The sequence below is a fragment of the Hylobates moloch genome, unplaced genomic scaffold (genome assembly GCF_009828535.3).
Source record: "Hylobates moloch isolate HMO894 unplaced genomic scaffold, HMol_V3 SCAFFOLD_8, whole genome shotgun sequence".
In the NCBI taxonomy this organism is placed as follows: Eukaryota; Metazoa; Chordata; class Mammalia; order Primates; family Hylobatidae; genus Hylobates; species Hylobates moloch.
The window spans coordinates 2,695,642-2,715,862 of record NW_026652283.1 but is presented as its reverse complement, the minus strand read 5'-3'; positions in this window follow the sequence as shown (position 1 = coordinate 2,715,862).

The following is a 20,221-nucleotide window of genomic DNA, read 5'->3' as shown; positions in this document are numbered from 1 at the left end:
GGTGTGGTGTGCTCTAATTTGTTTAAAAAGATCAGTCTGATTATTATGTGGATACTTGACTTTAGGGGACAAGAGTGAAGAAAAGGGAGGCTCCCTTTTACCAAATGCCAGGTAACTTATCCTGCATCTTTTGCAGGCTGCACTTTCTCTCCTGAGTTCTGACCAGGATGATCAAATGTCTTAGTTGGCCTATAACAACTTAGGGTTCATGTGCTCTTTATTCTCTAACGTTATAGTCTGAGATCATATTTTATATGGTCACCCTAGTTCTAACATATCTCAAATCCTCTCCTTTCTTGAAAATAAGCCTGAAATTTCAAGATCATTAGGTAGGATTTCTAGGAGTGACTGCTATATCATTGCTATCTTTGGAGAATGACTGAAGTATGGGTAATTCCTCAGGACTTCCCCACCAACCGCCCCACCTAGTGGTAGGAGCCACTGGTACCAGACTGATTCCTGTTAAAATGCAAACGCCAGTGAGGGAGAAAACACATAGTTTGTATCAACACCTAAGGATCCTTTCTTCTCTGCTATTTCTTCATACTGGCAAGCCCTAGCCCATTGGTGTAATTCCTGCTGTTGAGTGTTGGCATTCCTCTAACTTAAGATGGCATAAATAGGACTAGGGGACAGTCCCACTGACAACAACCTATTTTGAAGACCAGGATACCCACAAAGGATTTTGCAGAAGAAGCCTTTCAAATTTCCTAATAAGATGTCCAAAATGCAGCCATGTGCAGAAGATCAAGCCATCTGTTACTTCTCCTGGACCTTGGAACAGAAGTCAGAACTCCTGCTTTAGCTGACTGCATTGCTTTTCCAGCCAAATCAAAATTTACAGGTAGGTGAAACAGGAGGTTTGCCCTAGGATGGCTCTAGCTGTTTTACCTAACCCATTACTCTCCCCACCTTTTGTCATATTTTCCCTCCCTCTCCATTAATTTACTGTAAAACTGACAGCCTTTGGACCCATTTTCCATCAAACCCTGTTCTCTGGTCTTTTATTTATACCCTCAGACCTTTGTTACTCACTATAAGGGAATGGAATGATAAAAAACTATACATTTCCTCTCCCAGTGACTGCATTTTAGAAGGAATCAAAGTCTGATACCAGTGGTCCCTTGATGTAAGAAAAAACTATGTGGGGAGCTTATCTAACGTGCATATTGATGAGCTCCAATACCTAAGAATCTGGTTTAAAAGTTCTGGGGTGGGACCTAGGAATCCATGTTTTAATCAAGCATCTCATGTGATTTTTTTTTTTTTTTTTTGAGACGGAGTCTCTCTCTGTCACCCAGGCTGGTATGCAGTGGTGCAATCTTGGCTCACTGCAACATCTGCCTCCTGGGTTCAAGCGATTCTCCTGCCTCAGCCTCCTGAGTAGCTGGGACTACAGGTGCCCACCACCACACCTAGCTAATTTTTCTATTTTTAGTAGAGACGGGGGTTTCACCATATTGGCCAGGCTAGTCTTGAACTTTTGGCCTTCTGATTTGCCTGCCTGGGTCTCCCAAAGTGCTGGGATTACAGGTGTGAGCCACTGCGCCCGGCCTCATGTGATTTTGATAGTTGTTTCAGGAGCCACACTTTGAGAGTAATGCCTCAAGTTAAAGGGCAGAGTCACTGATGCTAGAGTTGCATGCATAAGCTGTGAGAAGTGAAAGATTTATTGAGTCCCAGGAGTCATGCCATACAGATAGTTGCGCGCAAATGTATAAACTGTCTTCTGATCCTAAAATTGTGTCATGTGGTATGTCAACGGGGACATCACTGAAACACCTGGGCTAAGTGGTCACCATATCTTATGGGGTTATGTGAAATTTTGTTGTTATTAAACAACAAGAGTGCCAAGTCCTGCCCTGCCTCTCCTCCCTGTAAGATTCCCTAGAAAATTATAAGCATGAAATTCCAGTCAATTAAAACTATAACTCCTTTCATTATTAGCTGGAATAATGTTAAGTAATGTGCAGCGTAGAGCTCTGTGAATGCCGATTGCAGTCCAGCAGTTTGGTTCATGGTCAGTTCAGGGTCTTCTATTTCACTACTTCCCACAGTCTGAATTCTCAAGCTGATATTTCCAAATATGCTTCTGAAGAGCAAGAGATTGCCAGACTGCTGAGCCATTTAGTCGATAAGCCATATGATAATAGTGGGAGAGAGCGATAAAATAAGAGCTAGAGATAGAGAGAATGCTTGGCTCTGCTTACTATTACTATATAGAGGATAAAATGGACAGAAGTAGATCTGGTGCAGGAAAAGGTGGCTGAAGGCCAGGATAGACCTAAACAGCTGACACCAAATTATAAAGCGGAAGTGTGGCCCTACATATACGTTGGATGACTTTTACTCTGGTGAAATGCTTCCATGGTTTTTAAATTCCTGGCATCGGTTATACCTCCACTCTTTTTACTCTCATTCAAGAAAGCATACCAAAATGAAAAAGAGTAATTTCTTTATGAGTCTTGAATCTGTTATAGCTGATTAAGAATGTCATTTGCAAACTTTGAAGCTTTAATGATTACCGGTAACAACATTTTACAACTGATTGTGATCTATCAATAGATTACGACCTAGTGTGCCAGGTCCTGGTAAATACACCTGCAACCTTTTCCTGGAGCCGAGGCAAGCAGCAATTTCAGATGAGAGCAGCAATCCTCTGCTGCTCTCTCCAGTTCTTGAACTCCTCTTTTTTTTTTCCCCCATACAACTCGAGACTCCAGGGTTCAGGCTCTGGGTGATGGGGCAGGGTGGAAAGAGGTTCCAATGGGGAAGCAGAAAAGTTGGCTTATATCAACTTGCAGAAGTTGGCTCTGTAATTCTCAGAATTAACTTAATCATCAATGGGGAGAGGTTAGGAAAGTTCCTACAACTGTATTCAGCTAATATACATGTATTTCGGGGACAGAATATTTTTTTAGTCTTTAAATTGTGGTGAAATACACATAACAAAATAGCCATTAAGTGGCATCAAATACATTCATAATGTTGTGCAACCATCACCACTATCATCCCCAGAACTCTCTTCATCTTGTAAAATTGAAATGCATATTTTGACTACATGAAGTACCTCATATAAGTGGAATCATACAGTAGTTGTCTTTTTGTGACTGGCTTATTTTTTATTATTATTATTATACTTTAAGTTTTAGGGTACATGTGCACAATGTGCAGGTTTGTTACATATGTATCCATGTGCCATGTTGGTGCGCTGCTCCCATTAACTCATCATTCAGCATTAGGTATGTCTCCTAATGCTGTCCCTCCCCCCTCCCCCCACCCCACAACAGTCCCCGGAGTGTGATGTTCCCCTTCCTGTGTCCATGTGTTCTCATTGTTCAATTCCCACCTATGAGTGAGAACATGCGGTGTTTGGTTTTTTGTCCTTGAGATAGTTTGCTGAGAATGATGGTTTCCAGTTTCATCCATGTCCCTACAAAGGACATGAACTCATCATTTTTTATGGCTGCATAGTATTCCATGGTATGTATGTGCCACATTTTCTTAATCGAGTCTATCGTTGTTGGACATTTGGGTTGGTTCCAAGTCTTTGCTATTGTGAATAGTGCCGCAATAAACATACATGTGCATGTGTCTTTATAGCATCATGATTTATAGTCCTTTGGGTATATACCCAATAATGGGATGGCTGGGTCAAATGGTATTTCTAGTTCTAGATCCCTGAGGAATCGCCACACTGACTTCCACAATGGTTGAATTAGTTTACAGTCCCACCAACAGTGTAAAAGTGTTCCTATTTCTCCACATCCTCTCCAGCACCTGTTGTTTCCTGACTTTTTAATGATGGCCATTCTAACTGGTGTGAGATGGTATCTCATTGTGGTTTTGATTTGCATTTCTCCGATGGCCATGACTGGCTTATTTTTACTTAGCATAATGTCCTCAAGTTTCAGCCATGTTGTAGTATATGGCAGAATTTAATTCTTATGGCAGTTTTATTGTTTTGGGCCTTACATTTAGGTATTTGATCCATTTTGAATTAATTTTTGTATATGGTAGTAGATAGGGGTCTGATTTCACTCTTTTTCATGTTGATATACGTTTTCCCAAGAACCATTTGTTGAAGAGACTGTTCTTTCTCCCATTGAATGGTCTTGGCACCCTTGTCAAAGATCAGCTGACTATCTACAGGGTTTATTTCTGGGCACTCGAGTCTATTCCATTGGTCTGTATGTCTGTCTGTATGCCATTATCATGCTATTTTGACTACTGTAGCTTTGTAGTAAGTCTTGAAATCAAAGTATGAGTCATCCAGCTTTGTTCTTTTTCAAGATTGTTTTGGCTATTTGATGTCTGTTGAGATTCCTTATAAATTTTAGGATGGGTTTTTCTACTTCAGCAAAAAGTATCATTAGGATTTTTGGTAGTTATTGCATTGAATCTTCAGATCACTTTCAGTGGCACTCATTCCTTAATAATATGAATTCTTCTAATCCACGTACATGGGGTATGTTGCCATTTATGTCTTTCTTATTTCTTTCAGCAATGTTTTGTAGTTTTCATTGTATAAGTCTTTCTTTGGTTAACTTAATTCCTAAGTACTTTAATCTTTTTGATGCTACTGTAAATGGAATTATTTTCAAAATTCTCTTTTCAGATTTTTCATTATCAGTGTACAGAAATGCAACTGATTTTTGTGCTTTGGCTTTATATGCTGTTATTTTGCTGAATTCGTTTATTAGTTTTAACTTTTTTGGTGTCTGGAATCCTCGGTATGTTCTACATAGAAGATAATATCATCTGTGAACAGAGCTAATTTTAATTCATACTTTCTAACTCAGATGACTTTTTCCTTTTTCTTGTCTAATTGCTAGGGCTAGAACTTTCAGTACTATGTTGAATAAAGTGGTGAAAATGGGCATCCTTGCTTTGTTCCTGATCTTTGAGGGAAAGCTTTTTATCTTTCATCATTGAGTTTGGTGCTCACTGTGGGCTTTACATATATGGCTTTTATTATGTTGAGGTAGTTTCCTACTATTGCTAGTTTGTTGAATGTCTTTATCATGAAAGGATATTAAATTTTGTCAAATACTTTTTCTGCACCAATTAAGATGATCATGTGTTTTCCCCTTTATTTTATTAATGTGGTCTATTACACTGATCAATTTTCATATGTTGAACCATCTTTGCATTCCAGGAATAAATCCCACTTGGTTATGGTGTATAATCCTTTTAATATGCTGCTGAATTTGGCTTGCTAGTATTTTGTTGAGGATTTTTGCATCAATGTTTGTAAAAGACAATGGTCTGTTGTAGGAACCAGCCCCACAGGGTCAGTGGGCTTCTCCCTGTGTGCGGCGACAAGACAGTGTAGAAATAAAGACACAAGACAAAGAGATAAAAGACAGCTGGGCCTGGGGGACCACTACCACCGATGCGCAGAGACCGGTAGTGGCCCTGAATGTCTGGCTGCACTGTTATTTATTGGATACAAAGCAAAAGGGGCAGGGTAAAGAGTGTGAGTCATCTCCAATGATAGGTAAGGTCACGTGGGTCACGTGTCCACTGAACAGGGGGCCCTTCCCTGCCTGGCAGCCGAGGCAGAGAGAGAGAGGAGACAAAGAGAAAGACAGCTTATGCCATTATTTCTGCATATCAGAGACTATTAGTACTTTCACTAATTTAATACTGCTATCTAGAAGGCAGAGCCAGGTGTACAGGATGGAACATGAAGGCAGACTAGGAGTGTGACCACTGAAGCACAGCATCACAGGGAGACGGTTAGGCCTCCGGATAACTGCGGGCAAGCCTGACTGATGTCAGGCCCTCCACAAGAGGTGGCGGAGCAGAGTCTTCTCTAAACTCCCCCGGGGAAAAGGAGACTCCCTCTCCCAGTCTGCTAAGTAGCGGGTGTTGTTCCTTGACACTTTTCACTACCACTAGACCACGGTCCACCTGGCAACAGGCGTCTTCCCAGATGCTGGCATCACTGCTAGACCAAGGAGCCCTTCTGGTGGCCCTGTCTGGGCATAACAGAAGGCTCGCACTCTTGTCTTCTGGTCACTCCTCACTGAGTCCCCTCAGCTCCTATCTCTGTATGGCCTGGTTTTTCCTAGGTTATGATTATAGAGCGAGGATTATTATAATATTGGAATAAAGAGTAATTACTACCGACTAATGATTATTGATATTGCTATATAATCATATCTAAGATCTATATCTGGTGTGACTATTCTTGTTTTATATTTTATTATACTGGAACAGCTCGTGTCCTCGGTCTCTTGCCTCAGCACCTGGGTGGCTTTGCCGCCCCCAGTCTGTATTTTTCTTTTCTGGTAGTACCTTTGTCTGGCTTCGGTATTAGGGTAATGCTGGCCTCAAAGAATGAGATACGAAATGTGCTCTCCTCTTCAATTTTTTTTGAAAGAGTTTGACACGTATTGATGTTCTTTAAATGTTTAGTAGAGTTTGCCAGTGATGCCATCAGGTTCATGGTCTTTCTTTATGGGGAGATTTTTGATTATTGATTTAATCTCCTTACTAGTTATAGCACAATATGGATTTTCCAGTTCTTTGTAATTTAGTCTGGGTGAGTCTTGTTTTTCTAGGAATTTGTTTATTTCATCTAGGTTATCCAATTTTTTGGTGTACAATTGTTCACAGTACTCTTACAGTCCTTTTGATTTGTGTATAATTGGTAGTAATGCCTCCACTTTCATATCTGATTTTAGTAATCTAAGTCTCCTCTCCTTTTTTCCTTGTCTGTCTAGCTAAAACGTTGTCAATTTTGTTGATATTCTCAAAGAACCAATTTTGGTTTCGTTGGTCCTTCTCTATTGTTTTCCATTCTCTATTTCATTTATTACTGTTTTAATTTTTATAATTTTCCCTCCTTCTTTTTGGTTAATTTGTTCTTATTATAATTTCTTAAGTTGTAAGGAGAGGTTGTTAATTTAAGTTTTTTTTAAATGTAAGAACTTACAGCCATAAAATTTCTCCTTAGCACTGCTTTCTCTGCATTCCATAGGTTTTGGTATGTTGTGTTTTTGTTTTCATTTGTCTCTAAGTATTTTCCAGTTTCCCTTGTGATATCTACTTTTTTGATTCAATAGTTAAGAGTGTGCTGTTAAATTTCCATAAATTTGTGAATTTTCCAACTTTCCTTCTATTTTGGATTTCTAATTTCATCCTGCTGTTGTTGGAGAAGATACTTTGTATGATAACTTTTAAAATCTATTGAGATTTCATCTGTGGCTTAACATACGGTCTACCCTGGAAAATGCTCCATGTGCTCTTAAGAAGAATCTGTATGCTGGTGTAATTGAATAACGTTTTCTGTATGTCTGTTAGATACAGTTGGTTTATTGTGTTAAGTCCTCTATATCCTTATTTATCCTCTCTGGTTATTCTATCTATTATTGACACTGGAGTATTGAAATCTCCAACTGTTATTGTAGAATTGTCTATTTCTCCCTTTGATTCTGCCTGAAGTTTTTGTTCCACATATACTGATGGTCTGTTATTAGGTGTGAAACTGTTTATAATTGTTATAACTTCTTGCTGTATTGAACCTTTTATTAACATATAATGTCTCTTGTAAGGTTTTTAAAATGTAAAGTCTATTTTTTCTGATATTAGTATAGCCCTTCCTGCTCTCTTTTGGTTACTATTCGCATAGAATATCTTCCCTATCACTCTTAGTCTGTTTTTGTGTCTTTGGATCTTAAGTGAGTCTCTTGCAGACAGCATATAGTTGGCTCATATTTTTCAATACATTCTGCCAATCTCTGTCTTTTGATTTGATGGTTTAATCCATTTAAATTTAAAGTAATTACTAATGAGGGACTTAGTTCTGTTATTTTGCCATTTGTTTTCTAATACCTTCTTTTGTCCCTCATTTCCTATATTACTGTCTTCTTTTGTGTTGAGTTGATTTTTTTGGGAGTAAAGCACTTAAATTCCTTTCCAATTTTCTTTTGTGTATATTCCATAGCAACTTTCTTTGTGGTTACCATGGGGATTGTATTTAAACTCTCAAAATTATAACACTCTAATTTGAATTTATACCAGTTTAGTTTCAATAACATATAAAAACTCTGCTTCTTTACTACTTTATCCTCAGCCGTTTGAGTTGTTGCTGTCCCAAAATTACATCTTTATACACTATGTGCTCCAAAACACAAACTAATAATTTTGGAAAATGCATTAGTCTTTGAAATTATGTAGAAAATAAAATGTTGAGGTACAATAATACTACCTTTTAGATTAGTATTTTTTAAGTACTAGTCTCTTAAATCAAGTAAAAAATAAAAAGTGGAGTAGAAAAGAAAAAACAGAGTTATAGTTGCCCATGTATTTACCTTCATTGAGATCTTTTATTCTTCATACAGCTTCATATTACTGTTCAGTGTCCTTTCATTTCACCCTGCAGGAGTGAATTTCTTGCAGAGTAGGTTTAGTGGTAATGAACTCCTTCAGCTTTTGCATACCTGGGAATGCTTTAATTTCTTCTTCACTTTTGAAGGACAATTTTGCCACATATAGAATTCTTGTCTGACAGTTGTTTTTCTCTCTCTTTTAGCACTTTGAATATACTGGCCCGCTGCCTTCTTGCCTCAAAAGTTTCAGGTGAGAAATTTTCTGTTAATCTTACTTAGAATACTCTTGTGTGTGATAAGTCACTTCTCTGTTGCTGCTTTTAAGAGTCTCTCTTTATATTTCAAAAACTTAACTATAAGATGTCTTAGTATGGGTCTTTTTCATCTTACTTAGAGTTTGTTAAGCTTGGATATTTATGTTCATGTCTTCAGTCAAATTTGGAAAAATTCCAGTTACTATTTATTCATATATTATCTCTTCTCCTTTCTTTCTCTCTTATTCTTCTTGGACTTCAACAATGTGTACATTAATCTGCTTGATGGTGTCCCATAGGTCTTTTTAGGCTCTGTTTACTTTTCTCAATATTTTATTTCTGTGTTCCTCAGACTCAATAATTTTCATTGTCCTATAATTTAAGTTTACTGATTCTTTCTTCTTCCTGCTCAAATCTGACTTTAAATCACCCTAGCAAATTTTTTATTTCAAGTATTGTATTTTCAGCTTTAGAATTTTTTTTGTTTAAAAACAAATTTAGAAATTTTTTAAGTGTTCTGTCTCTTTATTGATATCACCATTTGTTCATACATCTTTTTCTTGACTTTCTCTGTAACTTTCTTTAGTTTTTTTCTTTTATATTTTATTTTATTATTATTATACTTCAAGTTTTAAGGTACATGTGCACAACGTGCAGGTTTGTTACATATGTATACATGTGCCATGTTGGTGTGCTGCACCCATTAACTCGTCATTTAGCATTAGGTATATCTCCTAATGCTGTCCCTGCCCCCTCCCCCCACCCACAACAGTCCCCGGTGTGTGATGTTCCCCTTCCTGTGTCCATGTGTTCTCACTGTTCAATTCCCACCTATGAGTGAGAACATGCGGTGTTTGGTTTTTTGTCCTTGCAATAGTTTACTGAGAATGATGATTTCCAGTTTCATCCATGGCCCTACAAAGGACAGGAACTCATTTTTTATGGCTGCATAGTATTCCATGGTGTATACGTGCCACATTTTCTTAATCCAGTCTATCATTGTTGGACATTTGGGTTGGTTCCAAGTCTTTGCTATTGTGAATAGTGCCGCAGTAGACATACGTGTGCATGTGTCTTTATAGCAGCATGATTTATAATCCTTTGGGTATATAACCAGTAATGGGATGGCTGGGTCAAGTGGCATTTCTAGTTCTAGATCCCCGAGGAATTGCCACACTGACTTCCACAATGGTTGAACTAGTTTACAGTCCCACCAACAGTGTAAAAGTGTTCCTATTTCTCCACATCCTCTCCAGCACCTGTTGTTTCCTGACTTTTTAATGATGGCCATTCTAACTGGTGTGAGATGGTATCTCATTGTGGTTTTGATTTGCATTTCTCTGATGGCCAGTGATGATGAGCATTTTTGCATGTGTTTTTTGGCTGCATAAATGTCTTCTTTTGAGAAGTGTCTGTTCATGTCCTTCACCCACTTTTTGATGGGGTTGTTTGTTTTTTTTCTTGTAAATTTGTTTGAGTTCATTGTAGATTCTGGATATTAGCCCTTTGTCAGATGAGTAGGTTGTGAAAATTTTCTCCCATTCTGTAGGTTGCCTGTTCACTGTGATGGTAGTTTCTTTTGCTGTGCAGAAGCTCTTTAGTTTAATTAGATCCCATTCGTCAATTTTGGCTTTTGTTGCCATTGCTTTTGGTGTTTGAGACATGAAGTCCTTGCCCATGCCTATGTCCTGAATGGTAATGCCTAGGTTTTCTTCTAGGGTTTTTATGGTTTTAGGTCTAACATGTAAGTCTTTAATCCATCTTGAATTAATTTTTGTATAAGGTGTAAGGAAGGGATCCAGTTTAAGCTTTCTACATATGGCTAGCCAGTTTTCCCAGCACCATTTATTAAATAGTGAATCCTTTCCCCATTGCTTGTTTTTGTCAGGTTTGTCAAAGATCAGATAGTTGTAGATATGCGGCATCATTTCTGAGGGCTCTGTTCTGTTCCATTGATCTATATCTCTGTTTTGGTATCAGTACCATGCTGTTTTGGTTACTGTAGCCTTGTAGTATAGTTTGAAGTCAGGTAGCGTGATGCCTCCAGCTTTGTTCTTTTGGCTTAGGATTAACTTGGCGATGCGGGCTCTTTTTTGGTTCCATATGAACTTTAAAGTAGTTTTTTCCAATTCTGTAAAGAAAGTCATTGGTAGCTTGATGGGGATGGCATTGAATCTATAAATTACCTCAGGCAGTATGGCCATTTTCACGATATTGATTCTTCCAACCCATGAGCATGGAATGTTCTTCCATTTGTTTGTATCCTCTTTTATTTCATTGAGCAGTGGTTTGTAGTTCTCCTTGAAGAGGTCCTTCACATCTCTTGTAAGTTGGATTCCTAGGTATTTTATTCTCTTTGAAGCAATTGTGAATGGGAGTTCACTCATGATTTGGCTCTCTGTTTGTCTGTTGTTGGTGTTTAAGAATGCCTGTGATTTTTGTACATTGATTTTGTATCCTGAGACTTTGCTGAAGTTGCTTATCAGCTTGAGGAGATTTTGGGCTGAGACAATGGGGTTTTCTAGATATACAATCATGTCACCTGCAAACAGGGACAATTTGACTTCCTCTTTTCCTAATTGAATACCCTTTATTTCCTTCTCCTGCCTGATTGCCCTTGCCAGAACTTCCAACACTATGTTGAATAGGAGTGGTGAGAGAGGGCATCCCTGTCTTGTGCCAGTTGTCAAAGGGAATGCTTCCAGTTTTTGCCCATTCAGTATGATATTGGCTGTGGGTTTGTCATAGATAGCTCTTATTATTTTGAGGTATGTCCCATCAATACCTAATTTATTGAGAGTTTTTAGCATGAAGGGTTGTTGAATTTTGTCAAAGGCCTTTTCTGCATCTATTGAGATAATCATGTGGTTTTTGTCTTTGGTTCTGTTTATATGCTGGATTACATTTATTGATTTGCATATGTTGAACCAGCCTTGCATACCAGGGATGAAGCCCACTTGATCATGGTGGATAAGCAGCTTTTTGATGTGCTGCTGGATTCGGTTTGCCAGTATTTTATTGAGGATTTTCGCATCGATGTTCATCAAGGATATTGGTCTGAAATTCTCTTTTTTGGTTGTGTCTCTGCCAGGCTTTGGTATCAGGATGATGCTGGCCTCATAAAATGAGTTAGGGAGGATTCCCTCTTTTTCTATTGATTGGAATAGTTTCAGAAGGAATGGTGCTAGTTCCTCCTCGTACCTCTTGTAGAATATGGCTGTGAATCCATCTGGTCCTGGACTCTCTTTGGTTGGTAAGCTATTGATTATTGCCACAATTTCAGAGCCTGTTATTGGTCTATTCAGAGATTCAACTTCTTCCAAGTTTAGTCTTGGGAGGGTGTATGTGTCCAGGAATTTATCCATTTCTTCTAGATTTTCTAGTTTATTTGCATAGAGGTGTTTGTAATATTCCCTGATCGTAGTTTGTATTTCTGTGGGATCGGTGGTGATATCCCCTTTATTGTTTTTTATTGCATCTGTTTGAGTCTTCTCTCTTTTCTTCTTTATTAGTCTTGCTAGCGGTCTATTTTGTTGATCTTTTCAAAAAACCAGCTCCTGGATTCATTAATTTTTTGAAGGGTTTCTTGTGTCTCTATTTCCTTCAGTTCTGCTCTGATTTTAGTTATTTCTTGCCTTCTGCTAGCTTTTGAGTGTGTTTGCTCTTGCTTTTCTAGTTCTTTCAATTGTGATGTTAGGGTGTCAATTTTGGATCTTTCCTGCTTTCTCTTGTGGGCATTTAGTGCTATAAATTTCCCTCTACACACTGTTTGAATGTGTCCCAGAGATTCTGGTATGCTGTGTCTTTGTTCTCATTGGTTTCAAAGAACATCTTTATTTCTGCCTTCATTTCGTTATGTACCCAGTAGTCACTCAGGAGCAGGTTGTTCAGTTGTCATGTAGTTGAGCAGTTTTGAGTGAGTTTCTTAATCCTGAGTTCTAGTTTGATTGCAATGTGGTCTGAGAGACAGTTTGTTATAATTTCTGTTCTTTTACATTTGCTGAGGAGTGCTTTACTTCCAACTGTGTGGTCAATTTTGGAGTGGGTGTGGTGTGGTGCTGAAAAGAATGTATATTCTGTTGATTTGGGGTGGAGAGTTCTGTAGATGTCTATTAGGTCTGCTTGGTGCAGAGCTGAGTTCAATTCCTGGGTATCCTTGTTAACTTTCTGTCTCATTGATCTGTCTAATGTTGACAGTGAGGTGTCAAAATCTCCCATTATTATTGTGCGGGAGTCTAAGTCTCTTTGTAGGTCACTCAGGACTTGCTTTATGAATCTGGGTGCTCTTGTAATCAATTCAACAAGAAGAGCTAACTATATTTAGGATAGTTAGCTCTTCTTGTTGAATTGATCCCTTTACCATTATGTAATGGCCTTCTTTGTCTCTTTTGATCTTTGTTGGTTTAAAGTCTGTTTTATCAGAGACTAGGATTGCAACCCCTGCCTTTTTTTGTTTTCCATTTGCTTGGTAGATCTTCCTCCATCCTTTTATTTTGAGTCTACATGTGTCTCTGCACGTGAGATGGGTTTCCTGAATACAGCACACTGATGGGTCTTGACTCTTTATCCAATTTGCCAGTCTGTGTCTTTTAATTGGAGCATTAGGCCATTAACATTTAAAGTTAATATTGTTATGTGTGAATTCGATCCTGTCATTATGATGTTAGCTGGTTAGTTTGCTCGTTAGTTGATGCAGTTTCTTCCTAGCCTTGATGGTCTTTACAATTTGGCATGTTTTTGCAGTGGTTGGTACCAGTTGTTCCTTTCCATGTTTAATGCTTCCTTCAGGAGCTCTTTTAGGGCAGGCTGGTGGTCACAGAATCTCTCAGCATTTGCTTGTCTGTAAAGTATTTTATTTCTCCTTCACTTATGAAGCTTAGTTTGGCTGGATATGAAATACTGGGTTGAAAATTCTTTTCTTTAAGAATGTTGAATATCGGCCCACACTCTCTTCTGGCTTGTAGAGTTTCTGCTGAGAGACCCGCTGTTAGTCTGATGGGCTTCCCTTTGTGGGTAACCCGACCTTTCTCTCTGGCTGCTCTTAACATTTTTTCCTTCATTTCAACTTTGGTGAATCTGACAATTATGTGTCTTGGAGCTGCTCTTCTCGAGGAGTATCTTTGTGGTTTTCTCTGTATTTCCTGAATCTGAATGTTGGCCTGCCTTGCTAGATTGGGGAAGTTCTCCTGGATAATATCCTGCAGAGTGTTTTCCAACTTGGTTCCATTCTCCCCATCACTTTCAGGTACACCAATCAGATGTAGATTTGGTCTTTTCACATAGTCCCATATTTCTTGGAGGCTTTGTTCGTTTCTTTTTATTCTTTTTTCTCCAGACTTCTCTTCTTCCTTCATTTCATTCATTTCATCTTCCATCGCTGATACCCTTTCTTCCAATTGATCACATTGGCTACTGAGGCTTTTGCATTCGTCACATAGTTCTCTTGCCTTGGTTTTCAGCTCCCTCAGGTCCTTTAAGGACTTCTCTGCATTGGTTATTCTAGTTATCCATTCATCTAATATTTTTTTGAAGCTTTTAACTTCTTTGCCATTGGTTTGAATTTCCTCCTGTAGCTCGGAGTAGTTTGATCGTCTGAAGCCTTCTTGTCTCAACTCGTCAAAGTCATTCTCTATCCAGCCTTGTTCCATTGCTGGTGAGGAACTGCATTCCTTTGGAGGAGGAGAGGTGCTCCGCTTTTTAGAGTTTCTAGTTTTTCTGCTCTGCTTTTTCCCCATCTTTGTGGTTTTATCTACCTTTGGTCTTTGATAATGGTGACGTACAGATGGGTTTTTGGTGTGGACGTCCTTTCTGTTTGTTAGTTTTCCTTCTAACAGACAGGACCCTCAGCTACAGGTCTGTTGGAGTTTGCTAGAGGTCCACTGCAGACCCTGTTTGCCTGGGTGTCAGCAGCGGTGGCTGCAGAACAGTGGATATTGGTGAACCGCAAATACTACTGCCTGATCGTTGCTCTGGAAGTTTTCTCTCAGAGGAGTACCTGGCTGTGTGAGGTGTCAGTCCTCCCCTGCTGTGGGGTGCCTCCCAGTTAGGCTACTCGGGGGTCAGGGACCCAATTGAGGAGGCAGTCTGCCCATTCTCAGATCTCAAGCTGCGTGCTGGGAGAACCACTACTCTCCTCAAAGCTGTTAGACAGGGACATTTAAGTCTGCAGAGGTTACTGCTGTCTTTTAGTTTGTCTGTGCCCTGCCCCCAGAGGTGGAGCCTACAGAGGCAGGCAGGCCTCCTTGAGCTGTGGTGGGCTCCACCCAGTTCGAGCTTCCCAGCCGCTTTGTTTACCTCATCAAACAACTAACTCAGCAATGGCAGGCACCCCTCCCCCAGCCTGGTTGCTGACTTGCAGCTTGATCTCGGACTGCTGTGCTAGCAATGAGTGAGACTCCGTGGGTGTAGGACCCTCCAAGCCAGGTGCAGGATATAATCTCCTGGTGTGCCGCTTTTTAAGCCCGTTGGAAAAGCGCAGTATTAGGGTGGGAGTGACCTGATTTTTCCAGGTGCCGTCTGTAACCCCTTTCTTTGATTAGGAAAGGGAATTCCCTGACCCCTTGCGCTTCCCGGGTGAAGCGATGCCTTGCCCTGCCTCGACTTGCGCAGGGTGCGCTGCATCCACTGTCCTGCACCTACTATCTGGCACTCCCCAGTGAGATGAACCTGGTACCTCAGTTGGAAATGCAGAAATCACCCGTCTTCTGCGTCGCTCATGCTGGCAGCTGTAGACGGGAGCGGTTTCTATTCTGCCATCTTGGCTCCTCCCCTAGGGTTTTCTTTTGTTTTTTAAACATCTTTAAGAGAGTTATTTTAAACTCTTTGTTGAGTAGATCTGCCATCAGGTCTTTTCTAGGAGCAGTTCCTGTTCATTTATTTATTTTTCCTTTGAATGGGCCACACTTTCCTGTTTCTTTCTTTGCCTTGTGACTTTTTGTTGAAAACTGGACATTTGAATCTAAGAATGTGATAACTCTGAAAATCAGAGTTTCCTCCTTCCTTCGGGTTTGGTGGTGTTGTTTTTGTCTTTTTTAGGCCATTCTGTGCCAAGCATCAGCATGAGGTGTAAACTTCAGGTCTTCTCAGGTGTTTTCTGAGCCTGTTTTTTTCCCGGGGTATGTGCAGTCACTTTCTAATTTTCCTTGTATATGCAGTTGCTTTTGAGTGTCTTAGTCTTTAATGTCTGGCTCCCAAAGAAGGAAAAAGAGAAAAGTGAAGGGGGAAGAGAGGTGTTAGTTCTTCAAATTATCTGGAATCTCTTCAGCTAGTAGTGGAGGAGTTTGCAGCAGTGGGGAGAGGTGCAACAAAAGTAGCTGCCCACCTCTGTGTTTGCACCTCTGTGATGAGAAGCAGCAATAAGTATGCTGAACAAAGATCCCTGAAATTTGAAGAACAGGATACTTTTAGCCCACTCTGGCCTCTACACACTGTGTGCAAGCCGCTATTGGACAAGTGCTCAGCTGCCTGTATTATGAGATAAATAGTACTTTCTCATAATAATAATAATAATAGGTTCTGCTGGTACTATTTCCACCCAAGGAAGTCACCCTGGTTCTCTCTTCATGCCTGTCTATGCGGTGTTCACCCTTCCAGGAGTAGAAAGTGGGCTAAGGGAGGAGAATCGGTTAGCTGCTACTGTACTAAGAGCTGAAATTGACCAAAATCAATCTTGATTTACTGTCCGAGCCTCCCCCTGAACATTGCAAACCTTCATTAGACTCCAGAGTTTCAAAATATTAGTTAAACAAAACAGATTCTGCCAGTGTATTTGCTGTCTATCAGGGAGGATTCTTGGTGCTCCTTACTCTGCTATCTTCCCAGAATCCTCTGGGACAAATTATTTTTACTTAAGGGGTTATTCTGAAAGCTTTACCGAAATCAGATTAAGTTATAATAACCAAAAAAGGAAAAGCAATCTTACGTTTGTATAGTCCTCATAGTACTTTATATATTATCATATCTCCCCCTCCTTTCTTCTCTCCGACATTCCATCCCTCTTCCCTTCTGTCCTTCTTTCAAAACCAATTTAGGAGACAGCTTTTCCTGTCTAATCCATGTGAATTCGCCATGTAATTCCTCTGATTTTGCCTCCTTTTTAACTTTTGGCCATTTTTCTGTCAACTCTTCCATGAGAAGGAAGAAACAGGGGATGGGTTAACTGCTGAATGGACTTAGTATTATCATCGGATTCGTATTTCCTGTGTTCTCTCCAGTCTTCTTCCTTTTGGGGATCCCAGACAGTTGAGATAACTGAGTGAAGTTTGTTTTTGCGACCTCTAGGAAACGGGAGAAAGGAAGAAGTACGGAAGAGGGAAGATGCAATGAAGCCAATGTAGACATTGTTAAGAAATTTATTTGCAATTCTTATTTTTTGTGTTTTTTGTTTGTTTTTTAAATAACATCATTCCTTAGATAAAAATGCAATCTTACAGGAATATACAATAGTGTCTCACACAGAGATGACCCTGAAGCTCTCCTTGAAGGGTTGCCCCCCTTCTAGATTCCCTGGCCTTTCTCGAGGGTAAGAAGGCGCATCAGGCGAGGCCTCTGATGATGGGATTATTCGAGGATTACAAACTGTACAATGATATTTACAGCAGTAAGACTGTGAAGTCGTGGAGCCTGGAGGGGAGGGTGTGGGGGTGTGTAGGGGTGTGGGGAATGGTGACAGTGGAGGCACTGCCCATCTTTCTGTGCCTCTCTGATAACAGGCATGATACAGATTGGTTTGGGGGATGAAGGTGGGTTTGAGCGGGAGGACATGAGGGGAGGGGAGATTAGAGGAGCTTTATCTGGAGCGTTTCACAGGAGGAAAGTTTTGCATGGTAGCTCTGGTGGATTAAAATAAAACAGCAATATGATGAGAGTAATAGACCTTTTAGTGCTTCACCAACGGGGAATCGGTCGCCCTGTTTCTTAATGAGCGTGCGTGTTTTGCCACGGGTTATTCTCATCCACTGCCACCACAGACTTGTCCAGACACGCTCATCTCTGTTCCCATGGCCTCATTGCAAGGCCTCATTCCCACGAGGCTCTGGGAGAACAGCATGCATTCTGGGCAGGACAGGACATGGCAATGGGGTGGTATATAACCTGGCTGGGATTCAAGAGATGGATTTCAGGTGTAGGGATGGGCTGCAGCTGGGTGCACGGGTGGCCTGAGGCAGGAAAAGAGAAGGTGTGCACAGCTTTGGGATGCTGGAGACACCTCCTGAAGGAGATCTTTTTGCACAGGACTGTGTGTTTACAAATCGTCTTCCCTTGATGTAAAGTTCTTTCCTTTTCCCCTTTTAAACATTGGTGTAGTTTCTCCACATTGGGAAGTCTTGGGGTTGGGGGCTATGCACAGGACCCAGTGACCCACCCTCTTTGCTTCTCTTGTGACTCTACAGGAGAGCCTTCTCATTTCTCCTGGCCGGTTTCCTCAGGGGGGGTCCCTGAAACCTGCAGCCTCAGGTTCCTTGGCAAGGGAGCCACTGCTTGGCCTGGTGCCTGCTCACCTTTTTTTCCTTATTCCCTTGTTAATAAACTTGAGATCTCTAAGACTTCCATAATGGGAATTCTCCAGACCCAAACAGTGAATAAGAATCATTCTGTCCATTTCTGTATTTCCTCACATAGAAATGACCCTCTGTTAAAACCTACAAGCTCTTCCACCCAGAGCTTTTTTTTTTGATAATGACCTTGGTTTGAGGTGCATGAGTGAATTTTAGAAATGAATGTACAATGTGTGTCTGATTCACCCCAGGGGAAGTGGCACAGTGCCCTTTCTGGGATCCCTACAAAGTCAAATTCCTTAGATCCTGAGAATTGGGGTGCATGGGATGCCCTGAAAAGGTGAGGGTGTCCCTGTGTAGCAGCCAGTAACTGATCTGAAGGGAGAGGACTTGGCTCTGGTGACGCAACATTTCAAACCTCTGTGTAATTACCTAGACTTCCTCCTTTCTTCCTCATTCTTAGTAGAGACATGGGAGAATTTTCATGAAAAATGCTAACTCTGACTCCTCTCAGGGCTCAACAGATTTATTCCACTTCATCCACTCAGTTGCAAGATCTAGAGTGCTTTCAGAGGTGACTGGAAGGGTTCTCTAATACCCTACAAAGACCACGGATCTTTGCCACTTCAGGTGCTGTGGCTCAAACCTCTTAAAGTCATCCCAGGAAAAAGTGTTGATTGTAGTATTCTCTCAATGTACATAAATAGAATTTATGTCACAATAACAGTAGGTTCTGACGGTACTACTTCCACCTGAGGGAGTCACCCTGCTGCACCCTCCTTGTCTGTGTATACAGTGCTCACCCTTGCAGCAGCAGGGAAGTCCCTTATCTAGAGCTCAACCCCAGCCTTTGTGCCTTAAGGGTGTGTGTCCTGGGGACAGGTGGTTCAAGCATCCCCCACAGTAATGTGGAGACGTGGCAGAAACCCATTCACCTGTTATATTGGTTATATATTGGTTATATTGGTATCTGGCTCCACAAAGAAACGTTTCATTGCTTTGACATAAAAATAAATTGATGAATGAAGTTAAACCCAGAAGTGGCTTCACAAGGAGGTTGTGTAGGCATCTGCCCATGGGACGCCCTTCCACGCACCGTCTTTCTCACTAGATGTTGGGGAGGACGGAGAGCTGGGGCTGGGGAGGGCGGTGGGAAGAGGGAGCTTTGCTTAGGAACAGGGAAATGTGCCCCATTCCTGACAGTTGTAGGACTCTTCTTTCCCTCCTATCTTCCCCCTCAACCTCCTCAAATCGTAGCTGCTGGAGAACCTGGACTCTGGTGGCTGAGGGCCTCCCTGTGAGTGAGGTGAGGGCTTCCCCGCCTGCCTTTGCACAGGAGCCTGTGTCAGGTGGCACCTGGACAGCATGAGAGGAGGGACATCAGCAGAGTGGGGACAGGGCGGCAGACACCTCCACACCCCGCTAGGTAGGCTGACGTGGCTGGGACAACACCCCCAGATGGAACGAGTACTCTTCTCACCTTCCCAAATAGATCCTTGAGATGCCAGCGGCTCCACCACACTGGTCACTGTGGGTGGGTGAGCTGAACACGTCCTTCCATGAACTGGGAAGAGACACAGAGGGAGTCAAAATATGCCCTTTTCTTGCCTCCATTCTCCTCCCAGTCCTCTCTGTGCTGACACTTGCCCCAGAGGCAGGTCTTGTTTAAAATATGGAATTGGCCCAGACTCCATCGGCAAGTATTTGCCTCCCCTGGGGTTTAAAGAGGCCTCTGGGAGTCAGCAGGCCCTTTATGTGGCCTCTTTGCTGAATCGTTTCTAATCCTTGACAATGATATTTCAATTATTCTAGGCCTCTAGGGACGGAGATGCCATCATCCTCCTTTGCCACCTTTCCCACGATGAGGCTAAAAACCCCGATGACCAGGGTTCCACTCTCTCCCTGACCTACACTCTTGTTTTCTTTCTTTGCCTTTAGGGGTGGTGGCTGTGTATCTTCAGCACTCCATAAAGTAGCCACCATCCTTTGGGTGACTTCCAAAGTCCTCATTGTCTAGGTGTCCCTATTTGTCAGGAGATGACTTGGGCATGGAAAGGCCTGCTTTTCCTGAGGTTGACCCCCTGTCTCCAGCTGCATGGTCAGGAGACATGCTGGATAGAGAAAAGCCGGG